The 23,959-nt window shown below is 31.2% G+C and overlaps 2 long non-coding RNA genes across 2 annotated transcripts in view; both read left to right on the top strand.

The window, feature by feature from the left end:
- Positions 1–4,763: 4,763 nt before the first annotated feature.
- Positions 4,764–23,959, top strand: part of LOC127723343 (uncharacterized) — a 51,063-nt gene continuing 31,867 nt past the window's right edge. The window contains exon 1 of the long non-coding RNA XR_007992008.1: positions 4,764–4,818. This is a non-coding gene — a long non-coding RNA (uncharacterized LOC127723343). The remainder of the gene's footprint in view (positions 4,819–23,959) is intronic.
- On the top strand, positions 12,118–14,848 carry LOC127723351 (uncharacterized). The gene is made up of 3 exons (XR_007992009.1): positions 12,118–12,447; positions 13,143–13,250; positions 14,122–14,848. It is a non-coding gene; the product is annotated as an uncharacterized LOC127723351 (long non-coding RNA).

The following is a 23,959-nucleotide window of genomic DNA, read 5'->3' as shown; positions in this document are numbered from 1 at the left end:
CAAATTGTTTTAATCCTATCTTCAGTTACCATTATCTGTGGTAGTAATTTATATATATATATATATGACAGTACGGTTGCCATAATCAGCGATATGCGGGTAACCTCATTTTTCAGTTATATACAACATGTATAAATTATGAGAATAATAATATTAAAGGCTGTGGCCACATACTGCCAATTTGTTGTTTGGTCTTAATTGGCATCTGGGATAACAGTCAGAGAAAAACGTGACCTTGTGCAATGCCAAAATATATGTATCGACAGACTGTAGAACTGTGAATGTGCATAAGTGTATAACACTAATATTTAGTGTGGTTTAAATTTACTGATAACCAAATCAATATGTATATCAATAAAAACAATATTCAAAGATCTCACTACAGTGCTGAATTAGTAACTTGTTTGAATAAGTTTATTTAAAGGATTAATATTTTAATCCAGATCGTATTCAAAGTTCTAATTGCAGAAAATAAATTTGCAATTTTATTTTTCAAACGACCATTTAATTAAATAGTTAAATTTTTGTTTGATGAGAAGTGTAGTATTAAGAGTGGGAAAAGTCTAAACTGTCCACCGAATCAAAAAGACCACCAAAATCATGTATTATGTTTAAAGAAATATACACTCCAAACATAATTTACTCCATTATTTTCATATATATGTTTTATTACAAAAGTTAATAATAAGTTCTTTGATACTTGTTAAGGAACAGGTTACCATGGTTACAAGTCGGTGTCTTTTATAGGCGACTATACGGTATGGTTTTTCTTCTCATAGTTAAATGCTATATGGTTGCCTATAATGGCTTACATCCACTTCATTTAAATTTGGTGGATAGTTGTCTCATTGGAAATACCATATCTTCATATCTATATATTGACAATGCAATGGTAAAAAATGGAAAACTGAAGACTGCGCAACACGAATAAGATGCCGTATGGTCTACTTACTCCAATTGTCTTTGAAATTATTTTATGGTTCAACGATCACTTTACAAAACTGTTTTTCTATAATGTATTGCTTTCAGTTATTATGAATTATCGGACAACTATGTATGGTTTATCGATTTATTGTTATTTGTATATGTCCGTCAGTAAGATCTGATCTTGCCAGGACTTTTTCCGTACATTGATCAGTGTTACATGTTCGTGGATAGGTTTGTTTCACATAAACAGTTAGATAAAGACCAATTGTTTTCAATTTAAAAAAGAATTTATGGGTAAGTTTGTTCGATAGGGTTCATTTGACCTCGACCTTTGACCTTGCTATTTTGTATAATTTTGTATAATTTTAATATTATGTTTTACTAGTAGCAAGACGTTGGTCTTGAAGATTTTCAACATTACATCAATCAATAAAGCTTGCAATAAATTCCAGCTTGTGCACTCTCTTGTTTGTAACAATGGCACGTATGAAGGTTTTTGGAATTCGTAGGTAATCCAAAAAAATGATTCGTGTAATATTTTCCCTGCCTTTCTGTGTCTGAGCATTAATAAAGTTGTCGTCCAGAGATGTAGCATCCACAACCATATTCTTTTTTAAGTGGACAGTAACTCGTGAGTTCATAGTATATCAAAACTTTTGTTAGTTCTGGAGTAATTCATTTTCCGTACTCCACACCAGCATTCACCAGTATTCTGATATAAAAAAGAAGATGTGGTATGATTGTCAATGAGACAACTCTCCACAAGAGACCAAATGACACAGAAATTAACAACTATAGGTCATCGTATGGCCTTCAACAATGAGCAAAGCCCATACCGCACAGTCAGCTATAAAAGGCCCCGAAATGACAATGTAAAACAATTCAAACGAGAAAACTAACGGTCTAATTTATGTACAAAAAATGAACGAAAAATAAATATATAACACATAAACAAACGACAACCACTGAATTGCAGGCTCCTGACTTGGGACAGGCACATACATACAGAATGTGGCGGGGCTGAACATGTTAGCGGGTCCCAACCCTCCCCTAATCTGGGACAGTGGTGTAACAGTACAACATAAGAACGAACTATACAAATCAGTTGAAAGAGGCTTAATCATCAGATAGATAAAAATACAAATACTACAAATACAAGCTTATTTTGCTTTTGATGTGATAGGACGTTCGATATTTTGAGTCTCTAGCCTGTTATCAACTCTCTAATCCCCGGTTAAAGGATCAGTACCGCAACAGGGTCTCTTTTAACAAAAAAATCCTTCAACAAAAATCCATCGTTAGTTATATTAAAATGTTCATGACGTCCGAGTATTTATTCTCTTAAGTTTTCTTATTAAATGAGTCGCTGATTCTGTTTCAATCTTAATACAAAAACAAACTAAATTACTAAAATGGTATACAATTAAACAATCATTCAAAGGACAAATATAAAAACAAAGACAGGTTACCTTAAAACTCTTCAAATATGAGCAAGATTCGTTATCTGTAAAAAAATTTTATTAGTCCATGATAACAAAATTGGAAACAATCTAAAAACTATACACAACAACTAAAAGAATTAACGCAAACAACACCGAATGAAAATCAATTATGGCAGACAGCCACTAAGGACAACACCGGTCTTGTTTTTGGACAGACAAATTAAGAATGTAGCGAGGTTGACAATGTTGGTTAATGGTAGATCTTCCCTTTTACTTAGTACAGTGGAAAGAATTATACAATTTAATACCGGTTATACAAGTTAACTAATATATAAATACATAAATATTTTGTGTATTAATGTCAATTAATTTTGCCCATTTTTATGTGAAAAAAAATATTTGAATTTTAAATATTAGTTATTCTTAACACAATGAGTAAAATTTCATTTTTCTTTGTATATTTTCCACCGAAACAATAACTGAAAGCTGTACATTGGACCTTACTACTGTATCATACACCTCGTAGCAAGTAACTTTGTTTAGATTGTTAATGATCTATGATTGACTGGGTTTTTTTTTCTTTTTGAACGTTAATTTTAGTATTTATTCTATGTTATCTTGTTTCCAACTTTCTGTTTTAGCTCTAGTACATAGTTAAAATTTCAAGCTAGGTTTCTTTTCCAGTTTATCAAATACGTTTACAGAAATACTTCCTGTTGAATTAATTATCTCATTGATCAAGAACATATTGTGCTTACTAATCTTAATTGTGATTAGAATATGTGGGCCTCGAGCATCACTAAAGAGAAATTTGTTGTCGAAATGCGGATATGGTGCAGACAAATTGAATCATTAATGTTTTTATCAAATTCCATTGCCTGTTATACTTATTTTTTTCAATTCCAAAAATACACAAGTTATAGCTCTTCACTTTTTTTGGTACTTATACATTATTACTTTTCTAATGTTTGGCTTTGAGCGTTCCTGATGAAAGTAAATCAAGAAAAGCGCTTCGTACACGTAAAATGTATATTTTTGAAAAGGTACAGTTTATTCTCCCATACTTCTTGAAATTACACGTGGGTTTACTTGGTGGTATAATTGTCCAGTTTTCTAAATTTCGTCAGTCAATAGTCAAACCCATTATTGTGTCGCACCGGTAAAATCAATTTATGCCATTTTGAAACCACCGTAAACGTACTTCTTATATAATATTAAGCTTTCAACCTTATCACATATATTCTCTCGCTTATAATTTTCTGTGATCTTCTCAATTTTAGGTATATTTTTTTTTTCAGATTGATCATTCACTCGACTTTTTGAGAATTTCACCAATTAATTGATATATGTCTTTTAACATAAGGATATAATATTTTTGCTGACTTTTTAAGTGCCCCGTTTAATCAAAATTTCGGTTAACATAAAATCAACTGCCTGTCCCAAGTTAGGAGCCTGTAGTTCAGTGGTTAATGTTGGTTTGTGTGTGTCATATTTGTTTTTCGTAAATTGCTTTGCTATAATTTAGTCCGTAAGTTTTCCAGTTTGAAATGTTTCACATTTTTCAAGTCGGGGCTTCTTATAGCCGACTATGCGGCATTGGTTTTTCTCATTGTGAAAGTATAATTGATAATATCCAATTCATTTGGAACTTTGGTAGATAATTGTCTCATCATACCACATCTCCTTATTTTTTTATATAATGATCATTTTTAAAAAAAATATCAATAAAACATAATGATCCCATAGATATAAAAGTATTTAGCATAATCTAAAACGTCAAGTACAAAATGTATTTCACGTATATCTAATTTTAAATACCGATTATTATATTACTATTATTATCGTCACTATGGATTTTAGATGGTACCAGTTTGTAAGTCTCTTTGCTAAAACAATGTATATTAGTTTTAGTTTAACATCTGTATTTAACAAACATCCAAAATTCACTATTGAAAAAGAGTCATTTTGTTGTTAAAAATCAGTCACAAAATCAAAAACTCTAAGGTGTTTTATTAAGTCTCATAGAGATTAGTATTACGACAGGCTCTTTTGGCTATCATTTTTGTTAACGCGTTACAGTCAAATTCACAAAAAAAAAGTTGGATTAATTTTACGTTATGATAAAAATATAACTAAGCTTTTGGAGTAAAGCTATCATCTATTTCCAAAATCCAGTAAAGCGTGGCATATCTCAGGACTAGAGCTTTAATAAAGTGTTTTGTAATATTCATTACCAATAACCATGATTTTTGTATTTCAATTACCTACTCATGTCTATTTTATCATTATATAACTGATTTCCTAACTTCCCTGTTTTTTTATGCGGTTAAGAAGAACACTGTATATTCTACATTCTTCGCCAAATCATTTACTGGTACCTTTAACTTGTTTTAATAGGCTATCAAGAACAATGATTTTGCAAATATACAGTCGTGTCAGAGGCCTTCTAGTAAGTATGTAAATTATCGCTAGTTATACATTTCGATACATAAAATGATATTTTCTTTTCTAAAGCTTTAAAGGAATTTGTTATAGATTTTAAGTATATCATCACACTCTACGGTTTCATTTGAAAGAATAATACATGTGTTCAGAGCTAATATAAAAAAAATAACACATTTTGTATGCAGTTAGTTCACAAGATATGAGTTTGACTGTCCCTCTGGTATCTTTCGTCCCTCTTTTATAGTACTAGTAAAAATTCTCCTACTTTATGAAAGAAGAGTTACATTGTAAGAGTAACATATCAATTAGTCAATGCATAAGTTTTGTTTGAGGAAAGAGCTGCTCCGGACAATGATAAATATAATCGGTCTGATTGTACATTTTTTCGCATGGAATATAATTTGAATCATGAAGTCATATAAAAGACTTCTGCGGTCAGTTTACCTTGGATATTCAAGTTTCAATACTAAATTGCCTGTTTGTATGTATATATCTAAAGTTACATGTAAAAACCTAAAAGATTTTTCAAATTGAATAATGCTTCATGTAAAGGAGAAACCCGTACACGTGTGTCTGATCTTGTTTGGTTCTTTGGCCACCGAAAATTAAAGTCATATACTAAACTACAGTGTTCTTCGATATATCTTACGAATCTGGGTCGCAGGAAAAGATTACCTTAGCTGTATTTGGCAAAACCTTTCGGAATTCTGGGTTTTCATTGTTCTACATCTTCGTATTTTTTTGGCCTTTTTATTTTTTGATTAGAGCGTCAATAATGAATATTTTGTAGACGAAACGCGCGTCTGGTGTACAGAATTTGTACGCGTGGTATCTCTGAAACTACTGGGTCTATGCCATTGATGGTGGAGGTTTCCTCCCTGACGGTTTCACTAGCCCAGTTGTCAACAATTCTGTGTTGACATAAATTATCATCGATTTGGTCATTGTTATAAATTAACAGTTAACAAAACTTAGAAATTGTCGAAATACTTAGGACTTTTTAACCCAGGGATAGATTACCTTAGCTGTATTTGACAAAACTTTCGGAATTTTGGGTACTCAATGCTTTTAAATGAGTTGCAGCAAATATATGTGCATTGAGATTTACCAAACGACCATTTAATAAAATAGGAAAAATTTGTTTGAATAGATTGTGTGGAAGTGTAGTGTAAAGAGTTGAAAAGTCAAAACTGTCAGGAGAATAAAAAGGATCATCAAAAGCACGTAATGTATCTAAAACATCCAAAGAATTATTTTACATTCCAAAAATAGTTAATTCCACTATTTTCATATATTTTATTACAAAAGTTAATAATAAGTTCTTTAATAGTAGTTAAGGAACTTGTTAAAAGCCTTGAACTATTAGTAGTAGAACACTTACTAGAGGCCGAGATGAAACGATATTTTACTGTTGTTTTTTTGTGTAGTTAAGGAAACCAATACATAGTAGGGACCTCCAAATGTTCAGAAGAGGCCTTAAGCTGTGGTTATGATATGTTTTTTCTATATGACTATCTGGAAGTGTAGTGTAAAGAGTTGAAAAGTCAAAACTGTCAGGAGAATAAAAAGGATCATCAAAAGCACGTAATGTATCTAAAACATGAATTATATGATAAAAAGAACATAACATGTCGTTTTTCATATCAGACCCATTATCAGCCCATGGTCAAAATCATCCCTCGAGCCTGTCGGCTCTCGGGCTGATATCATGACCTAGGGCTGATAAGGGGTCTGATATGAAAAATGTTATGATCTATATTTATCGGTCGTTTCACTGTCTATATCACTCTGCTCTGCTTTTAAAAAAAATTGCATATCACGGCTTTGTGACGTCAAATACGTTAACCCGGCTTTAAAACTTTGACCCGAACATATCAGCGACGTCATAATGTATGAACCGACGTTGATAAGTTTGATCCGAACTTATCAAGTCATCTTCCGGTTTGCTGGTGAAACAAAGAAAACACTTGTTTCTATAATGTAAAATACGCAAATACAACCAGATAAATCGATTATCTGGTTGTCTGCAAATTTATATTGTAAAATATCAGCTGCTCGACAAAATATGAAGCCTTTTTGAACTCATTCGCTTCGCTCACTCGTCTAAAAGCTTCATATTGTGACTCGAAGCTAATATTTTACAATGTCAATATGCAGACAACCTGATAATCGGTACATCCAACAAACCCTCGTAATGTGATAACATTGATAAATTAATATTTTTACAGTAATATATTATGGCACAAATCTTGGAATTTTGCTGTTGTCACTTCAGAGAAATTAGTAACTGTTGACGATGTTTGTTTGAAATAACTTTTAGAATATACATTAAACTTCTTCATGTTCTTAAGATTTCAGTAAATGATAATTTCTCATATAATGCTTCATATAACCATAAAAATTTGACATAATCAGCCAGTCAACTACATCAACCAACGGAACTAAGGGAAAACACTGTCATGTTCCTCTCTTGGAACAGACATTTTCTAAAGAAAATGGTGGTCTAAACCTTGGAAATTAAACAGACATAACTGGTTACGTGACAATAGTTGGGATCCATCAGCCAAAACTGTGTAAATATTTATCTCAGACATACAACAAAACTGACAATAAATCTGAAAAAGACGACAAAAAAGTTCTGGTAGTTGATAGTACATACAGTATTGTGTAACATATATACACTTTTCCGATAAAGTGCAGAGTAAGAATAACAAATAATTGACGACTATATGCTGCTAACTCGTCCGATTATGATAAATATATCATGTAAATGGTGTAAATTGAAAAAGTTGGTCCTGCTTTGTTTCATAAAAAAGAATGGCCAACGTAAATACAAGTATCTTGTCTTAGAGAGTGACAAATCCTACTTTGTAAAAAATCACTCTGATTCAAACAAAAAATTCTCTGAAACTGACATTTTCAAGATGCTTGATTTCTTGACTGACAACATATTTGTTACATTTGGAGGACATGTTTTTCAACAAACAATCGGTATTCCCATGTGAACAAACTGTGCCCCTCTTCTTGACGATAGACTTTTTGAGATGTAACGTTACTAAATCGAACCCAGTCAAAAAGAACATACTGGAAATAATACATATTTAACATAAAATACTTTGTACGCATTGGTGTTAATATCAAACTATGTAGTATATATAGAGTATATGAAGTACCTAGTTTATTGTATCCAATGTTCCAGTAACCAGTACGGTCTGATGTGTAAATAACGTAATATATTGGTCCTGCCCCTATAAATGTTTGAAAATGAAAAATTAACATGGAAAGGAATGAGGGCCAAGAATAGGTGGTGTGCGTCTTATTAAGATTTAAGTACACAGAACGGTCTTATATTGAGAGAATGATGTGGCACACTTCAGAGAAGTTATCTCAAGAATGAATACACCATAACTTTAAAAATAAAGAAGAGCATATTTCGCCCCTTTTATTCATACACAATTTACAGGGAAAACCGAATAAATCGTTGAAGTGCATGCGTCATTTATAAGAAACATAGAAAAATAAGATAATACGATTTCGATGCGTAATGCAGTCAAAACGGCACGCTATTTCTTTCCATTTTCGATGTTTATTTTTCCACTGCAGTTTTGAATATCAAGACTTTGTGCAAAGCTAAAGTATCAGTATCGACCTGCCGAAATTCGAAATTGAATCCAATGCCTCCCGCACTCGAAGCGGGCACGCTTCCGCAAGACACCGAGGCGGTCACTAATATTGGAGATACACATACATTTATATGTATTCAACCATTTAAAACAAGAATATGTGGCTATAAGACACCTTGCACCCTCACATTATCACAAATTTGTGTTCAGTGAAATACTGAACCCGATTCTACTACTTATTGAGTATATTATTTTAAAAATTAAAAATTTTGAAATGGACGGACGCACGGACTAGAAAATATTATATCCCTTTAGTAGTTGGTAAAAAATAAAACGATCGTACTCATCAAAACTGCAATAACAATTTTCCATACATGTCTTTTCAGACGTATTCGTATAAGTTAAACACCATCATTTCATAAACACTAATAGTGAAATCAAGCATGTTTATATAGATTTGTGCCCTCGAAGATAAAGTCCATATGCTATGTCAAAATTCTGATTTTTTTTTATAAATTTTAGTATTTTATTGTTCAAATATCAAACATTCAAACAAAGGGATTGGAAAAAGGCAAAGCCTATACAAATCCTTTCCCATGCAAAACGGATTGATTAGTTTACGAGTATATAATATAGTTAGTCCGGCAGATTAGTGACAAAATTATGGGTTTGATGATAGCACCAAATTTGGCATGGTTGTAGTTCTGGGTGTTTCAAAAAACATTAGCTATGGACCCACCTTGCAATTTTAATATGGCGGCTTTTTCAAGGATGGCCGCCATAAAATATCCAAATCAACATATATCACTTATATAAGGTCACGTTCAAGGTCAAATTTAGCATGACAGTAGTGCGAGGTGTTTCAAAAAATAAAAGCTATAGACCGACCTTGAAATTTCACTTGTACAAGTTCAAATTTGGAATGTTAGTAGTGCTGGATGCTTTTAATAATATAACCTATGAACCAAAGTTTAGATTTCAAAATGGCGGCTTTTTCCAAGATGGCTGCCATAAGATATCAAAATCACCCCATATACATTTTTTAAGATTATAAAGTGTTTTGTTTTTACGTACCATCAGTAAAACTAACTGCCCTATTATACCAAGTGTGTGCCACAATTTTATACTAAAGCCAAACATCAAAAGAGTTGTGAAGAAAGTATAGAAAATCGTAACTACGGTACCATTTTTGCAGAAATGTAGTCTGCAACGAGGGATCACGTAAAGATACTGGCGTTATTCCAATATTTAAGCTAGACTTAACTAGAATGAAAAGTTTTCTTTATGATCAGGTGGAATAGGACATAGTAATGATCTAAACAAAATTGCAGTAATCTGAGGCTTGCAATGCCATTAGCAAGGCAGTTGCATACTTCTTCTGTTTAATGATTATTTTGGTGTTGCAATTAAACAGGCAACCGCAACAATATGCTTGTATGACAACGATACGTGAATAAGCTGCACATACAGGTTGTTCAAAAGAGATGATATAGGCAAAAGTCTTTCTCACAGGCATCAAAAACATTAGTTGATTATCGTTTGGGCAGATATTCAGATGCAGTCGAATTATTCCATTGAGGCAAATACGACGCTATCTATTTCGAAGTTACTTCTGTTTTATTCTTCTTTAATACTACATTCAACTCAACTAGAACCATGTCTTAATGTATATGACCCTTCTACTGGATGCTTGGACCAGGAAAGGAGGTACTAAATGCCATTTATGAAACATTCAGTATTGAATATCTGTATCCTTTCCCGAAAGCCGGTGGTTTTACAACAGCAGCCATGGACAATATTGACAACAACAAGAGTTCAACTACGGCTAAAGGATAGTCACATAGTACGAAAATTTCCATATTTCAGCATTTTTTTAGTTTAACTTGGCTTATTTGTCAGCTTTGAAATATATGCATTTCTCTTATATTCTCTGATACCTTAAGCAATATATTAGACGCCAGCACAACTGTTCGTATTATTGCCAAACTTAGCTACTAATAACATTAGTATAGAATAAGATATATCCTAGTGGTAACCAAACATAACAATGCGTTTCATACTAACATCAAGTAATAACCGGTTTTTTTACATGCATTCTGTCAATTGTCTAACCAGAAATACATGTATGCCAACCTGGTATAATTGTCATTGTGCAACTCTATCATTACATGGTAGACATAAGTTAACAACATGATAACACAGATTGGTTAAAGCAGTTGATAATGAAAACATTAAGTATGCCTGGACATCATTCCACGCATGTGGAGCCAAACAAATGGCAATCCACCTTTATATATCAGTCCGTATTGAACAATGTTTCAGAAAGAGATCAAATCTGTCACAAGGATTCGACACTCCATGAATAGTTGGACGGCAAACGATTTAATGGTTTCTAAGGTCAAGACATTGGTCACGTGACAAAAGGTCAGAGTTTACAGTTATTGGTAAACATGCATGTCTCGTGGTTTTTTGATTTGTATCGTCTTATTTTTACTCGTACATTAATAAAAATCAAAGTGTTCAAATTTTGGATGAATAAGCTTCATTATTCGTTATATTTATTACTAAAAAGTGTTGTTAAAATATTCTAAACTGACGAGTGAAGTGAAACTATTTTTCAGGAAAATTTGCGTAGTTCCACGGAAAATCCCTAATTATTCCTAAAATAGGTATGGTAACGTGTTGAGGGGTATAAAATATGAAGTAAAATATTTTTTTTTATTAGATTTTAGTTATAATCGATTTTAAATTTACAGGATACATAATTGTGTCAGCTTATTTGTGTCGCAGTGGAGATCTAAGGGAGATAACTCCGTACACGCATTGTAGGAAATTGCAAGTTCACAACAGTAAATTTGGGTAAACTTAATGATTGCAGTTATATTTCGACACTTTCTTGAATAACTATTCCATATTTCATTTTGTAACATTAAAATAGTCGTGGAATGGTTGAAAATGGCATTTTACGGGGTTTTGAAAACTTCCAAAGAAGAAAATTATAGATATTAAGATACCCAGCAAACACACAACATTTTAAAAACATTTTTTAAATGTCATATGGACGTCTCTCACAAAATATTTCAATAAGATATCATTTAAACATAAAAAAAATGTTGATTTTATTGTTTTTGAAATGTTTTATTTCTAACATTTAAGTAAAATGTCTTTACAACATTAACAAAATATTAATTGCTAATAACCTTTATTCATGTTCTCAAACATTGTTCTAAAATATCCCGTAGATATTTTATAATATAAAAAAATAATATTTTCTTCAATTGGTATTTTATATTTTAACAACATTTAAAGTAAATATTTTCAAAATATCCAAAAAACATTCTGCAAAAAAATGTTTTACAGAAAATATAGTTTTGCTATTTGCATAAAATGTTTTATAACGTAAAATTAAAATGTTTTACGTAAAACATCTGAAAAATATCAGCTAAATGTTTTCTATAAAATATTTTGACATACACATTATTTAATAGTCTTACTGATATTTTATTCAACATTTTACGGATATAAAAATAACATATTATTAAAACTTTATTCAAAACCCCACAAACAACGTTTTGTGGAATTAGCTCGTTTTTTTCAGGATAAGATATAGTACTACATTTCATATGCAATATCATGACAAGCAAGATACTATGGTTGAAATTCTTACTTGATATCTTGAAGATCCTTGAAGTCAGATTTTATTCCTTCTTATATTAAAATTCAAAAGAGTCAACATTAAATTAAGCAATAATGTATTAATAAACAATCACCTTTCTTTAATGTTTATTCATTTCGTTCGTGTATATTTAAGAAATTAAGAAATGAAAACTGTAACTGTACTAAGTTCAATTTTCGTATCGTTTATATGCCTTACGGAAAACCGACCTTTTCCGGAATCGACTTTTGTTTTATCACCGGAAATGATTTTGAAATTTGAATTTCGAAACGAAGACAGGATATCAACAAAGAGAGCCAAGAAAATTGTTTGTTACGCGATATATACTCACTTGGTAAGAATGATTAATCTGTTAAGATGAAACTTGTGCATTCATTGTGTGTGTTCAATCATAATCGGAACCAAATTACATCTGTTTCTGGAGGTGCGGATCTGGTTTGAAAAAAGGGGGGCCCCTGCCCAAGGCAAGCAAACGTTTGGAGTGATACTTGTAAATAGTCTATACATTTATCTTATAAGTAGTCCAAAAGGGGGTCGGGGCCCCTAAATCCGCCACTGTTCAAGCAACTACGTACACCAATTATGAATTTGTTCATTGATATAAAAAAAATTATAAGGATATGTGGCTTATGTGTTTGATTGCCAATACACCTTATCGCTATTTGTCCGCCATTACTGGCCGTGGACATCACAAAAGTTCCCGTAAAATGTTGACGTCATATTAGAAAATATTTGAAACTTAAACCAACAACAACTATTGCAATAAGCATGACTCAATACCTGTTTATGAGGCACATAAACAAGTTACAATAACACTAATATAAGCACCATTTGAATATGGAGATTTTTTTTTCTAGTAAAATCAGTGTATGAATGTATTTGCAAAACAGTAAATTAAATTACCCTTAACAGCTTAATGAACATTACAAAGACTATGTAAGACTTCAGTACAAGCAAGATAATATAAACTGTTGCTTAAAATTATATTTATTGCTTCATACACACAATGTATCTTTTATTTTTTAACAGGAGCTAAAAGAAAAGCCACAATGGACAAGTTCAATATGCAGGTTAACAATTTGGAAGTGGCGCAGGTTCTTTAGAATGTACAACCTTTCAGGAGAATTTTTTTTTGAAGTAAGATTTTCATACAGAATTACTGTTATTCCATATTTAATTCAAATATTTAGCATAAACAATGCATTACATTCAAGATTAAGGGTATACAATACAGAAAAGATATCTGGATATTTGAATAAATTATTTTTTTTGTGACAAAATAGAAACAAGTTGTTTATTTAAATCAATCTTTTAGTCCAACAGTGTGCTTTCATAAACAACATATTTGCTTTCCTTTGAAGTATTTCAAATACATATAAACAACTAATTTAATGACATATGTGTGTTTCTCGGAAGTTAAGTTATATTATTATCATCATTGCGAAAACAATGCGTAACACCTCGATAAGTTATTATGTGCCTATAGTATACTTCTAGGACTGTATCATATGCCCTTAGATACAAATGACAAGTTATAAACTATGTCACTCTACAGAGTTTAACACTTTAAAAGGACAATAAGATGTTTAATGACGTTATGTAGCAGAGCTTTTAAAGGCCCCTACATGATACAATGCATTTAATGAAAACCAAAAAAAAAAAACAAGAAAAACAACAGCCTGATTTATACAAAACAATAAAAGAAAAAAAATATGATAGACAACAATCAACGAGTATAATGAAATAAGACTCTTGACTGGACACATATCTAGTCTAAAGTTTTTTATGTGGTTTTTTTTTAATAACTAAATGAAGTTCAGCGTGGCATATTGCTCTCTCTCTTAACACGGTCAGCCATTTATCGTCCCCTTCCGACAGACTATCATCGTTATTTGTTTCAAAACTTTAAAGGGGAGGGGATGTATATCCTTCAGGCAACGTGAAACGTTCTATAATAAAGGAATGTGCAAGAAGTTTATATATGAATGTAAGATTAATTTTTTTTCAGAAGCATGGCACAGCAAGAAAAAGATATGACACTACAAGACATTCCAAGTGATTTTGAATAAGACAATTGATTGACTTTTTCAGTGTATTCTTAAATAAATCAAATAGTTGATGTCAAATGGTGTTGATTATTGACTTAAGATGTAACCCTATTAGAAGTGTAGCGTTTTAGTTTAGAAAGAGAAGTTGTATTGAAAAATCTGAATTTGGGACACAAGTTTTAGTCAATGTAACTTGAACTTAAAAATGTGTATAATGTTTGCATAATGTCCAATGGCATATATGTCATGCATGTTCAGGTTGACATATGCATGATGTGTATAAGATAGGTAATAAAAGTTGAGAGTGAATAACTAAACATTATACCATTGTGGTTGGAATGTGGGCTTTCTTGCACTGTCTGTCGTCTGTCCACCTATATTTGTCAGATTTTGTCCAACAAAATATTTTTTCATCACTGTTTTTCCCAAAACTGCTGATAAAGATGAGTTCATATTTAATGAGCTGCTTGATAGTGATGAACTGTGATGTGTGAACATTTTTGTATCTGGCACCTGTTTCCTGTTTGCTTATACATTGTATTTCAAAATGTTGAATGTTCTCAAATTTTTCATTACTTTAATTAGTAATGCTGATGAACAGAATGACTTCATATTTGGTAAGTGGCTTGACCATGATGAGTTGTGTCTGACATTTTGGATGTGTCAAAATTTGTAGATACTTCTTGTTTTTAGAGACTTTAAATTGTGAATTTCATATGCTTAGCAAAACAACTGATTTATTCTTGTTTGTATATAGAATTAATCACTGTGTATAAATTAATTTAACTAATGATTTGTTATTTACAAAATCAGGAAACTCAATCAAAAGTACAGAAATTTTTATATTGATATGATCTAGATATCAACCAAAAACATCTTCTTAAAACATTTTGAAAACATTTTTTAGGCACAGTCTCACTTGCAAGAAAACATCCAAAAAACATTTTTATAACGTTATTTGATGTTCATGATGTTTTTCAAACGTTCAGAAAATATTTCTAGAAAATATTTTTTAAAAGATTATCAAAATGTTTTATACGCCATTTTTTTTCACATTATCATGATATTTCTTTACAACATTTTAATTATATTATGCAAATATTTTAGAAAATATATTAGAAAACGTTTTAGCGATATATATTCTACCATACATTTAATGTTTTTCTCACGTTTTTTTGTGATATTTTGATGACATTAGACACAACATTTTAAAAACATTTTAAAGATGTTTTTGTGTTTGCTGGGTAGGCCTAACTTTATACTTTCTTTTGAAACTTGGAACTTATAAATTGTTATTTATACTCAAACACGGCCCTTTTGATAGATGGAATGATACAAGTCTTTGTTTTACTTTCTTTGTATCAATATTCATAGAAAACATATGAAAATGAACTCAGTGTTTTTACATATACTGTAGGTTGTTAAAACAGTTTTTTTTAAATATTAAATTCACTGTAAAATCAGACTTCAATTTAATTAATTTATATATAAAAAAAAAAAGTATCTCAAATAGAAAGTTTTAACTCTGGTGCACTGAAAATGTTGCATCAGTAATGAGATTTAACAAAGTTTTTTAGACTGAAGAACTTATAGATTCTTTGTCACTTTGTATGCTGATCATATGGAGGGAAAAAGAGTGATATTATACATTCTAACATGTAGCATCAATTGTGAAACAATACTTCTCTCCTCTAGACATCTTAGTTTTAAAGATGCGAGGCTTAAATATACATATTTAAGATTTCACTGTTAAGAGTGGAAAAATAACTAATTATCAGAGATTCTGTATGGGGCTGTTTCTCTTGATATTTTTAAACAATACATATATGTTACCAAACTACCTTTGGTTTTTCTATGATCTGCAAAGAGATGGGTTCTTACTGTGTGACATCAATAATCATCAGGCATGGCTATTGGTAGCTTTTTTTTTCTGAAACTGAAAAAAGATAATTTGCAGTGGACAGAATTTATATTTGTTTTATCATACCTGCTTTAAGATGAGAAACTATATAAGATGTGCAAGTTATGCTGCTGGCTCTAAATTAAGAGAAAAAATCTGAACATCCAAAAAGCAAGAAAGGGATTAAAAACATTATAATCAACACAAAGCAAACTGAACAAAAAGCTGAAAAGCAATGTAATATCATGCAGTTCACATTATTTCTATCATTACAAGTTTTTTTTTTTTTTTTTTTTTTCTTAAATTTAAATTAAAAAGTCCTAAATATATCTGTTGAGTCCTCAAATTAAATTATTGATTGAATAATGAATGATTAGATAAGCTGATCAGTAAATAAAATCTGAATATGTTTTGTTTTTTTTTTTTCAAATAAAAGAGTGTATTTATGTCATAAAATTTACTGAATCAACATCAAATTTAATCAAAATTCATATTTACCTGCTCTCAAATGTACAGGCAATTGAAACACAAAAGAAAATAAAACTGACTTAAATACAGTAAATTCAGATTTTTTTTGAAGAATGGAAAAAAATGAGAGATTAATTAATTAATTTCAGTAAAAATCTTCTTAGTATCAAATATGAATGCGAGCTCTTATTATTTTGATAATCAATTAAATCGCATTATTTACATTAATAAAACCTCATGATAATTCCTGATTTTACAGAATTTAGCTTGTCAAACTAAAAAAAAAAGTATAGCTTATTTTTGATAGCCCAAATTATTAATCTAAAATCAGTACATACATCTATATACTTTACATTAGAGAACTTATTAAAATGAATTGTTTGCACAAGACAGTGATATGGCAGTTGACAATTACAAATATAGTGACACCATTGAGACAACCAAAATGTATTGTTGATATATATAAACTGAAATCTTAAAATGACAACATTGTTGATTTTATTTTGCAAATGATTTAATGTTTGTTCGTCATTTAATACTTCAAATGATTAACCTGTACTTGAATAAGGCGATGTGGTATGATTGCCAATGAAATAACAGTCTGACAACTATCCATCAGAATCCAATTAATGTGGCTGTAAGCAGTTATAAGTCACTTTACAAACATCAATGAAAAAAAAAACAGTTCTTTGTTTTTATGCAGCATAGGAAAAAGAGGTGTTGTGGCTTGAGGGCTTACAAGAAAATATAAGAAATATAATAAGAAAATATATAAGACAGACAAAAAAGACAGGACTCTTACTAGTCCTTACTAGTCCTTAGAGGAACTGCTGTATACATTAATAAGAAAGATTTTGGGGACAAGCCACAGCGAGCAGCATTTTGATACTTAGGAAGAACAGAGTAGATTCTGGGACACTACATATTGGCCAATCTGCCCTATTTGCTCCCACCTATTAAAATGAATGCCTAGGGTGGGAATTAAACCCATGTTCATTTACTCTTGTGTTCCCTTTGTACATATATGAAATATATTAAATGCAAAAAAGCAGCTGTAATGTAAATATGGTAATTTACATAATCACAGCCTCAATTTTTTATAAGGACATGTAAAAGAAAGTCCCTAGACCTAACTAGACCGATTTCTTGGGCAAGGTGTGCTTTATAACTTGAAAACAATAAAATGCATTTGTAAAAACTAGTTATATTTGCTGTTAAACAATAATAAAAAAAATAGTGGTTATTTTCTAAGTATGCAGTAACAACAACGTGCATTCAAAGTAAACAAACATCAATGAACGACCATGTGTTTGTCTGCTGTGCTTGACTTTAAAACGACCCATCAGCTTTATTCACACGAATTTTTGCTAAGGCAGACGGTTAAACATGTCTTTTCACATTATAAGTTTTATAAAAAATGAATTTGTTGTTATGATTTGTGTACATGTATGCATGGAAATATAATGAAGATAACATTGATTTTTACCGTAAAAAATTGAATACACAACATTCCAGAGGTGTACACACAAATCACATCCCACTTTTGTAACGATGTATGGTAACGTATAGGCACTTATATAACAGTAAATGTCATTGGATAAGCTCCCCGAGACAATTAATAATGTGCATATTCATGAGCGGACACGTGATTGTGTCTGCTTTTATTTTGATGGAAAAATGTAAACATTGGAATCCGCCATTTTGACGTAGGAAACAAACTAAATTTCAATCTTGGATTAAATGACATTGCGCACATTGCCAGCGTATAATGCATAACCAGTCATGTGAAAATATATCTTTTAATTTTTTTCTACACTTACTATTCTATGTTTTAGTTAATTTAATGTTTTAATTTCCTACAGAACGGAACATCGTTTTCAAAGACGACATATAAAAAAATATAGGTGGCGCTGTTTGTGGGCGTAAACGTTTTTCATACGGGTACTTATTGTGTCGACAGATTGACCTTTATCTGTCAGATTCAAGCGTTTGCCGTTCAACTGTGAATACAATCCAGCAATGTATTACATGTTTTCCGAGACATGTATCAATTATCACTTGTAATCAATCTTTTTTTTTTGTTGTTTCAATGAGGGTACAGTAGGTGTACTTTTCATTCCTAAATATCCTAATATATTTTTTACTGAGGAACGAGACCCTAGTGAAAACTATGTAACATTCTAAGAATGGAGTAATAAGGGGAAATTGATTCCACTTAACAACAACTTATCTGTAACATTATATATTGAACTGGACATTTTTATGTGTGATCATTAAGAGAATATAAATTCCTTCTGGTGTATATAGGTGTAAATATACTGCTTATTAAGTGGTTCTTTGCATTTTCCCATCCTAATTGCGGTTTCTATTTCCCGTGTTCGATATCATGCGATTTAACAATACAGTTAAATTGCTGGAAACGTGATTTGAAAGTGGTAAATGTAGATCAAGCCATGAGTAGAAAGACACACTTGTAAAAAGAGAACGTTTGGTATTTGGATTGACCGTTAATATCGCACAAATACAGCATTTAAGTATGGTGTCTTGTTCAGAAATAGTTAAAGTAATTAATAAGTTTCAATCCATCGTATAAGCATGTGAAAGCTTTAGGTTAGGGAATGTTTCGGCCTTTTATCCGTAGTGCTACTTCGGGTGAATGCGGATGGCGTATATACCCTATTGGATATTTATCACAAAGGTTACAGCATTTTGGAATGAGCTTATAAAATGTGGTTGAAAGATTATGAAACGGTAGATTGAAATGTGCGAGGACATTGATGTTATGTACAGTGCTGTTTAAAATGTGGTGAAAAGTAGTGCAAGGACTAAATGGGCTGTCCCTAATAAACATTTTGGAAACTGCTTTGAAAATATGTTGTTTAGATGATCAGAAAGATGAAGAGAACACCAAGACACTCAAAAATCATTAGAAAAACTAAATCAGACAACAGCAAAAAAACGCAAAAAGACTATCATCAGTCAAGACATCTCTACACAAAAATCTAAAAAAGCAACACCATTCTCACATAAAACACTGGATGATCTCAGGTGCTCAAGAAGTGTCAGCTGCCTAGGTGCTATTGTTTAAATAGCTTGATGAATCATACACTAGTAGCAAGATTTCAGTCTGAAACGAATGTCTCAGATGCTCAGCGCTACTACAAAAGGATCGAAATGCTATATGCACATGTATATCGTTGGCCAAATTAACGGGGTCGACCCGCTATTTCCTAAATTTAGGGTTTTTAAAACTTCTGGAAAATATTGACGGAAATGAGGGATGCTTAGTGAAAAATAAATGGAAACAGAGCGACTCTGATTCTAAAAACGGATGTAAAATATACTATATATTTGGGTTGATATAAATATATACGATGTTATATTTTTGTCCAGTTTCCCCATGTTAAATAATAAAAATTAGAAGGTATTTACCTTACAGCTTCATTTTTTCGGCGATGCTGAAATGTATAAATGATATAAAACAAGATAAGCGTCTTTGACCTACTTTATCTCTTTATTCGGATACTTGCGGATATCTTCTCAAAGTTAAACGGGAATATTATAAAAGAACCCGGATATAACCAAGAAGTTGGGTTCCTATAACTAAAGAACCCTGATAGAACCAAGGTTCAGAACCAAAAGACCCGGATGGAACCAAGGTATTGAACCAGAGTGCCCGGATAGAACCTGTTTGCATTCGGAAATCTCATGACTTTTTATACCTTCAAAGTATTTTCCAAATCATTTCTTTATTTCTTTATTTCTTTCTTTCTTTCTTTCTTTCTTTCTTTCTTTTATTTATTTATTTATTTATTTATTTATTTATTTATTTATTCTTAACCCCACAATGTTAATGCAAGTGTATTTTGAATATCCACAGGCATAACACCTTGTCGCAGCAGGGTACCAATTTGATACATATGTCGATTAATTGTATTTCAGTTGTATAGGTGAACAGCTGGACGTTTGAATATAACCCAGAGAAGTCAACAGTGTCAACTACAAAATATTTGATACTTATTTGCGCTATTGTCATAAATCAAAAATTTAAAAAAAAAATCGAACATTACCACAAATAATCTTTCTGCGATTCCCCCATTTCACCATAATAATGTGATGTCACATGCTATATGTATTCAGAAAACAAATTTCGGAAATACATGACCACACAATTCTATCTGTACCTATCGTTATTAACAAACTATAACGTAAATAATTACAATAACGAAAAAGAGTAACAGCGGGTGTCCGTACCATGCAAATCGATAATTGTTCTTTAAGGACCGTTCTCAATTTTATGTACTAGAAGTAGGTGAAATAATGACAAAAGGTCACTTTTACAGCAGATATATTGGTTTTCTTGGTTTAGAAAAGAAGAATTTTCTACCCTCGATAAAGACCCTCATAAAACTATACGGATGTGCATACGTATTATTCTAAAATATAACCTTAAATCTTATCACATTAGAATCTCTTGATTATTATAAAAAAAGGCAAAATTAAATTACCAAATTGATATTCAATCTTTTAATTCAAAGACAAATTGACAACGCCACGGCAAAAAAAAAAAAAAAAAAAAACACAAAAAGACAAACTGTACATAGGTGCTGACTTACAAATTTGAATATAGAATTAACACACTTCATGACTACATAACCATAGAATACAACAAAAGACCATAGTATAAACAAAATTGTCTTGAAAGGTGAATATTGTTTTTTTTTTTTTTTTTTTTTTTTTTTTTATTATACTATTTCAGTATTTATTGTATTTGTATAAATTGACATATTAAAGTCTAGAGCTGTATCTAATCATCGCGACCATGACAAGTGAATCTGGGACCTAATAATGATTATCATACAACTGTGTGACACTACATTTTGAATCTAGGATCTAAAATAGATCGTTGCCCTTGGTGGTGTGTAATTGCTTAATCGTCAAATATGATTGCATGTCTAAATAATATCAATTTCATTTTCCCAGCTGAAAAGATGACACTGGTTTATTTTATCGTCAAATATTTTATTATGTCTGCATGTGTAATACTAGTATAGCATGTCGGTAAACCGAGACTGCGTATTGGTTTTTGTTCAAATACTAATTTTTACCAAACAAAGACAAGTTACTGGAAATTATTCTTTTGAAAGAGAATATTTCTACGTGTATTAACTAAATTTCTATTATGCACTGCTGCAGTAATTCGTTAAAACTACTCAAACGGGGACATTAAACGCACGAATTTGTAAATAATGTATATATTTGTTTTTACTATACTGGTCGGAAATTTGAAGAACGAATGACAAGGCAAAACTGTAGTGTTTTTTTTTTTTAAATGTTACAACCAACAAATAAACGGTCCAAGAAGCCGGGGCAAAGGATACGATTTTTAAATGCAAAAACCATAAAGTTTATCTGGAACATATTATTTTATACCATTCCCAGAATTTATACACTTTTAATGTGAAAAGTACAAAGTTAATGTACATGCGTAATGTTTTTATCTATTCATGATATATATATAACAAATATCACGGCTTGCATTTTTTTGCGCATTTTATCAATTATTAGCCGAGAGCTTCATTGTGCGGTATGGGTTTTTGCCCATTGTTGAAGGTCGGTCCGTACGTTGACCTATGGTTGATAACTTCTGCCATGTCTACGTAAATTGGCCTCTGGTGTAAAGTTGTCTCATTGGCAATCATTTGTGAACACCACGTCTACTTATATTGTATGGCATTAAAAAATATAGTTATAATTTCTAAGACTGTCTTCTTGTATACATGTTATAAAGACATATTATTTTTGTTGATGAAAACTACATGTATATGAGGTCTTAATGCGGGGTTCTTCATTTCTGTATTCTTTAAATTTTCTGGTCATTTATAATTATCTCTATCTTCTATATTTTTGACCCATTTTTCACTATAGTTTATTTGGGTTTTTTTTCCCTATTTTTCTGAAGTATTAAAACATTATTCTCTATTCTGTAAGCCCCATCCAGATCCTCGTAGATGACGTTTATTTTTTTAGTCGTTGGGTTGATGTCTCATCATAGTAGTATTCTCTATAAATCTTTATATTATCATGTTAATTGTCATGTTTATAGCCTTTGTGTTGTGTTTATCATCAGCGTTTCACTTCAATCTTTGAAGAAGTTTTTATAGTAACAGTTGTATTCGCCAAGGATATCAAGAAGTTTACTTTTTTGTACGGACATTAGAAAAAAATTCACACGTTCTCATCATTCCTCCCGAGGCGACTTTTGTAAGATCATTTTGTTTTAATTTTCTGGCTATTTTCTTTCTTTTGCTATAGAGACTTTCAAAAATATTGGCACGACATGAAAAATTTCATGGTTCATTGGTAAATGTTACGTTTTGTGGTTTTGTCTATTAATCGGATACTATAAGTAAATAGGTGTTCTATATTTGGTGAATGGAATTTTCTTATGAAAACGGCGGTTTTATGCAATAATGTAACTCATCCAGATTATACTATATGTCACTTGATATTTTTGATTGAGGCATACCCGCCATTTCATTGTTTTTATTTTTTGCTAAGGGGTTATTTTAAGTCAAAATTATGTGTCCGGGTAAGGTTGCATGTTCTCCTTCAGACTATTACATTGTGAACTCGCACGTTAAACTTCGGCTAAGCGCGTCGGTCTAGTACACGTCAGGGTTTATTTATATTATTTTAATGTGTTCTCGTCCGGAATATGCATTTAATTTGCCGCTGGACGTTAAGCAGCTATCCATCATCGTGACGTGGTCTTAAAATTGTTGTTACTTCAAATATACATGTACTCCAAAAATTTCATGAAAGACGAAACCGCTTCTTGTAATTCGCGCTTGTAGCAATTGTGTGTTTAAAGGAACATATTTTTTTTTGGCAAAATATGGCCTTAAATTTCAACTTTATAGAATATAAGAAAGGCCACAATTTGATTCCTAATATGGTCTTTTTCAAAAGCCTTAATACTAAGGTAAAAACAATCTCTTCATATAAGCTCCAACGTCATTATATTTTTTATGTTTTGTGAAGATACCATGATTTTGTGAACTAGAAGCTTTAGGAAAAACTTGGCCGCAACCTACGATCCAAATATTCTATTTAAATATATAGTATACATGTCTTTGTCGCTACGATATAAAATAAAGAGCGAAATACTATTTCAGAAGACACATGTATGTTCTTAGATTAAAACATTATTTCATTAAAAAGTTTAACATTAGGAAAAACGTTTTCACTTTTGTATATGCTTTGGCGTAAAAGAGACGTGGTCCTTCTTTTAATTTGATTTCCTCGCAAGGTAAGTTTTTAAGAATAAGAAAATCCAATAATTATAATGGATTTATTGTGCAACTAATTTGTTTGTTTTTTATTCGAATGTAGGACAGAAAGTCACAGGAAAAAAGTTACAATTCAGT

The sequence above is a fragment of the Mytilus californianus genome, unplaced genomic scaffold (assembly GCF_021869535.1).
Source record: "Mytilus californianus isolate M0D057914Y unplaced genomic scaffold, xbMytCali1.0.p SCAF_1, whole genome shotgun sequence".
NCBI classification, from domain to species: domain Eukaryota; kingdom Metazoa; phylum Mollusca; class Bivalvia; order Mytilida; family Mytilidae; genus Mytilus; species Mytilus californianus.
This window is presented reverse-complemented; position numbering and strand designations above follow the sequence as displayed.